The sequence below is a fragment of the Furipterus horrens genome, unplaced genomic scaffold (genome assembly GCF_987537825.1).
Source record: "Furipterus horrens unplaced genomic scaffold, mFurHor1.1.pri manual_scaffold_2, whole genome shotgun sequence".
In the NCBI taxonomy this organism is placed as follows: domain Eukaryota; kingdom Metazoa; phylum Chordata; class Mammalia; order Chiroptera; family Furipteridae; genus Furipterus; species Furipterus horrens.
In genome coordinates, this window is record NW_028327172.1 from 63,129,488 (window position 1) to 63,135,487 (window position 6,000).

Sequence of the window (6,000 nt, forward strand, 5' to 3'; positions counted from 1 at the left end):
TACCTCTTCAGGGGAAAGGCTAAGGGAGTAAACCCCGACAGAAAATCCGGAGCCGGAGTCCCTAAGGCGGTTTGACGTTGTAGTCAACACCGGCAACTCCTGCGGCGCACCTGAAGCCAAGCTGTATTGACTCCGTCTTTCCCTTGGATCCCTCAGCTGCGAAGAGAGGGGGGATCTGCTGCATGGGCAACAGCAGACCCTCCATATCACCCTGCCCAGGCTCTGTAGCTTCAGCTTCACTGGAGAGGACACTCCAGCGTCATCGTAAGATGTCGATTCAACACGGGAGGAGACAGATACCGTGTCACTCCCGAGTCGGACTGCACAACCATTCTCGGCGGTGCAGATAGACACTTAAGAAGCTACACCATCGTCTCTCGAGACGGACGGCTGCCGACGACGACCCCAGATATTGGAGGATTATTAAACATTATAACATCTATCAATCCACTTCAAAATTTAAAACAGAAAAGTCATGGTTATCTCAATAAATAATGAGAAATCACTTTATTTAAGTCAGCACATTCTTAGTAAAACTTCAGAGGATAGGGATATGAAGTTTATCTTTCAAAAACCTAGAGCAAACAAACTACATAATGAAGACATTTTAGAAGGTAGGGAATAAAGCAAAGATACACATTTTAACCACTACTGTTGACCACAGTTTGGAAGGTCTTATCCAATTCACTAAGATTTAAAAAAAAAAAGCAAAAGATTGCCCTGACCAGTTTTGGTCAGTTGGTTGGGCATCGTCCCACAAGGTGAACGGCCACCAGTTGGTTTGATTCCCGGTCAGGGCACATGCCTAGGTTGCAGGCCTGGTCCCCAGTCGGGGAGCATGCGAGAGGCAACTGATCGATGTTTCTCTTTCATGTCAATGTTTTTCTGTCTCCCTCTCTTCCTTCTCCTCTTAGAATAAATAAAATCTTTTTAAAGAAGGCCAAAGATTGAAAAAACAGAAAGAGTTGCTATGCTTTGGAGAGACACTGCTCATTTATACAGAAAGCTAAAGGAAATTAAACTAACAAATATTTAAGTTGATGAGTAGATGAATGAATGAATGAATAAATGAATGAATGAATGAGATGGTTCAGCAAGATTCCTAGACAGGAGATCAACACAGAAACACAGCAGTATTCAAGAAGCACTCCTAGAATGGCAGCTTGGGAAGTTCCACACGCCTCCTCTGTCTTAGTCTGTTCAGGCTGCTGTAACAAAATACGACTGACTGGGTAGCTTTAAAACAACAGAAATTTATTGCTCGTAGTGGGAAAGGCTGAAGTCTAAGATTGTGCTGTCAGTATAGTCATGAGGGACCTCTACCAGGTCCCAGACTTCTTGTTGTACCCTCACATGGTGTGGGGGGCTTGCTGAAGGGTATCTCTGGGGCTCCTTTCATAGAGCAGTCATCTCATCCCCCAGGGCTCTGCCCAGTCACCTCCCAAAGGCCCCACCTACTAACAACACTGTGTTTGGGAGATAAGATTCAGTGTATATAGATTTGGAGGAGACAGATTCAGCTCATAGCACTCTCGCCAGGGGAATAACCATTATCGGTGAAATTTATAAAAACAGTAATCTAAAGTCTCTGGGAATTTTTCTAAAGGCATACAGCAAATGGAGAAACATTTGTTCACGAAAACCTACTAAATCTCAGTAAGCCAGTGGTATTTGAGTCACAACCTACTCCTTACCTGGCTCTCTCCACCCTGTCCATCCACCAGCACAGTGTGAAAGAAGTTCTACTGTGGGCAGATGTTGCCGGGAAGACAGGGCTCACTCTCACCCCATTTTCAGTCTAGGGATATAGTTACCCCTTGGGAGGAGCAGCTTGTCAGCAGTTCGTGTCCCCCAAACCCAGAGGTCTGGGCCTCCCCCACACTCATAAGGTGCAAAATCTACCCTAGACATAGCAGGCCAATAATACTTGGCCCAGGTCACCCTGACCCTAGCTCACTTGTAGGGTGGAGGCTCTGTGGTTGAAGAAGTAAGGCAAGAAAACCAGAGATTGCCACTATGCTCAGAGTTGTGCTCATGGAGCAAGGATACTGCTCCAAGGGCAGTGGGCCATTGTCCCCGGCCCCAGCTCCAGAGCAGCAGTGCAGAAGTTCTGCTCAGTGGGGAGGCAGGCTGTAGGAACGGAGAGCTGAGCTCCATTTATCTCCCTAAAAAGTCTGACTTTACTTGCAACAGAGAGTGGAAAAGTTCAAGCTAAAAAGCATTTTGATAGACAGGAAAGATTTTGTTGTGAAGCAGTTAGAGAAGATGTGTAGCGTTGGAATAGCAGTGAGCAAAATGGTGGATCAGTTAGAAGGTCAGTAAAGAGACTCAAGGAAGACAGGGAGACAGGTCAGAACTGTCGTGGGCTTGAAACAAGCTTCAAAGACTGGCTTCAGCAACTTGCCTCTGCAAAAGGCCTGACTTTAATCTGATCAAATTGTGGAGCAATATACACTCAAAAGCAATGCGGAAAATTCTATGTTGTCATAAATGCCCAGTTTCAGCAAAAAATTTGCAAGATATGCACAGAAATGTGAAAGTGTAATTTATACACAGGAATAAAAGCAGACAAAAGAAACTGCCTTTGAGGACAGCCAGATGTTGACTGGACAGAAACTTAAAAATAATTATTACAAATGTGTTAAACTAACAAAAGGATATAACATTTAAAGAATCAAAGGAAGGTATGATGGCAGTGTCACATTAAATAGAAAATATCAATAGAGGTAGAAATTATTTAAAAGAACCAAATGAAAAGTTTGGAGTTGAAAAGCAAAATAAACAAAACGAAAAATTTACTAGAGGGGCGCAAAAGCAGATTTCAGCTGGCAGAAGACAGAATCAGCCAACAGAGAGAAAAAGAGGAAGAGAAAAATATAAACGGAGCCTCTGAGAAATATGAGCCACCATTATGCTTAATGGTAACATCAGATGAAGGAAAGAGAAGGGACAAGAAAAAGTATCTGAAGAAATGCGACCACCCATCAATCTATATGCTATACAAATATAAAGATATACTATGCAAATAACAAACACAAGAGAGCTGCAGGGGCTATGCTAATAATAAACAAAATGAACTTTTAAAAATGTTACTAGAGATCAAATAAAACATATTATAATAGAAAGGTCAATCCAATCAGAAGATATAACCATTATAAACATATAATGAGTTGGGGAGAGCCTCAGAATACATTCCCCAAAATGTTTTTTATAACTTTAGTCTATACATTCAAGAAGCTCACCAAAGTCAGTCCAGAGAAGATAAAACACAAAGAAATTCACCTTCAGATGTATCATAGTCAAAATGTTGAAAGAGAAAATTTTGAAAGCAGCAAAAGAGAAATAATTCCTTGCACACAAGGGAACCCCAATAAGTTTAAAAACTGACTTCCAGTCAGAAACAATGGTGACCACAAAGGAGTGGGATGGCCATATTCAAAGTGCTGAATAAAGAAGCTGTCAGCTAAAAATATTACATCCGGCAAAACTATGTTTCAAAATCAATGGAGAAACTAAGACATTACAAGGCAAACAGAAACTTCTAGCAGACCCAGTGAACAAGAAATTGTGAAGGAAGTTCTTCGAACTATCAGCAAACGGCACCATACAGTAGTTCAATTCACAAGAGAAAACAAAGAGCTCTGATGAAAATAATTTCATATGTAATTACAAAATACCATATTAATGCACATTTGTCCTTTCTTCTCTTAACTGACTTAAAAACAATTACTGATATACAGGATAGGGCAAAGGTACATTTACAGTTCTGAGTACATGAAACACAAGAGTTTATTCTCATATTATCACTTACGAATTATTCTATTATTTTCCACACAAACAACTGTAAACCTACTTTTACCCCATCCTGTATATATCTAAACATATGTGAAGATATAAATTATATATATATATATATATATATATCTAACCATGTATCTATTACATGTTGTATACCTAAACATACATAACACATATATCATACGTGCGTGTTTGTGTTCTTGGACCTCTAATCTACAGAAAGAGCCGTGTACAGCAGGAGGCGGGGACAAAGCTGCACACTTCCCAGTAACAGTGGGCGGGACAAGGGAGCACGCAGAGGACACCAGGTGGCAATTTGAATTCACAGAAAGAAAGAAAACAAAATTCTTAAATAAAGGGATTAATACAACAAACTCCATAAAAGTACTTGCTCTTCTCTATTCTCTCAGCTTCACTAAAATACACAGAACTATAAAAAGTCATAATTATAACAATGTACTGATGGGCATGGGCATGCAGCATAAACATTATACATCTACATATACATGTAACAACAGCACAAAACACAGTGAGTAGGGACTAGAATTGTACAGGTGCAACATTTCTACATTTTGCTGGAACTGAGATACTATAAATCTGAAGTAGAGTCTGGTAAAATCTATAATGGAGACCTAGAGAAGCTACTAAGAAGCTGTCTCAAAAAATATAGATTAAAAAAATCAGTAAAAGAATTAACATAGCACAATAAAAATATTTGCTTAATGAAAAAGAAAGCAGTAAAGAAGAAAGGAAGAAAAATGATATGAGACATAGAAACCAAAATATTAGACATAAACTCTATCAATAAGCGTACCATGTGTGAAAGGATTAAACAGTCCAATTAAAAGAGAGAAAGACTGCATAAAAAACAAGACCTAACTGTACGCTGACTAAAGGAGCTACATTTTAGACCCAAAGGTACAGACAGGTTTAAAGTAAAAAGAGGAAAAAGATATACCGCGCAAATAGCAACCACAAGAGCACGGCAATGGCTGTACTAATAACAAACATACTTTAAAGCAAAGTGCTACATATTATAATGGAACTTATTATAATGAAAAGGTCAATCCAACAAGAAGATATAACCATTATAAATATATAATGAACCTAACAGAGGATCATAACACATGAAGCAAAAATTGACAAAACTAAAGAAAAAAATACACAATTCAACAATAATTATCAGAGACTTCAATATTTCTCTTTCAATAAAAGGGAAAAATGAGAAGATGCGCAAGGATATAGAAGACTTGAAAAACATTATAAACCAAACAGACCAAACAGACAGGCACAGAGAGGTGTTCAGCAAGCAGAATACATCTTCTCAAATGCACATTCCCCCGTTCTCAAATGGAAAACTCCCCAGGATAAGCCATTTGGTAGGCCGTAAAGCAAGCTACATTGAATTTTAAATAATTGAAATCCTATAAAGCACATTTCTGACTACTAGGGAATTAAATTAGAAATTAATAACAGAAGGAAAGTTGGAAAATTCTCAAATAACTGAAAAATAAACAACACACTCTTAAATCACCAATGGGTCAAAAACGTCATAAGAGAAACTGAAAGCACTTTGAGACAGATGAAAACAGAAACACAACACACCAAAACTTACGGGATGAACAGCTAAAGCAGAGCTTGGAAGGAAGTTATGACTGTAAATGCTTATGTTAATTTAAATTTTTTCTCTAATTCTCCACCTCGAAAAACAGAAAAAGAAGAACAAAGTAAACCCAAAGCGAGCAGAAACAAGGATGTATAAGGATTAGAGTAGAAATAAATAGGAGTAGAAAAAACAATAGAGAAAATCAGTGAAAGCAAAAGATGGTCCTTTGAAAGAAAGCTCGACATTCACAAATCTTTAGCCAGATGAACTAAGCATAAAGGAGGGGGAAAAACGTGAACTACTTAAGTCAGAAGTAAAAGAAATAACATCGCCAATGCCATTGCCAAAATAAAAAGAAGTATAAATGAGTACTATGAACAACCATACGCCAACAAGTTACGTAATTTAGATGAAATAGGCAAATTTCTATAAAATTGATGCAAGAAGAAACAGTAAATATGAATAGGCCTATATAAAGAAAAGCTCAGGGATATTAGTGGAATGAACATAAAGTTGGGCCAGGTGGATCAGGCCGACTTTATTAATTTAGGACCACTAAGCAGAGATTCTGGACCTGACGTTGTAGCTCGAGGGGT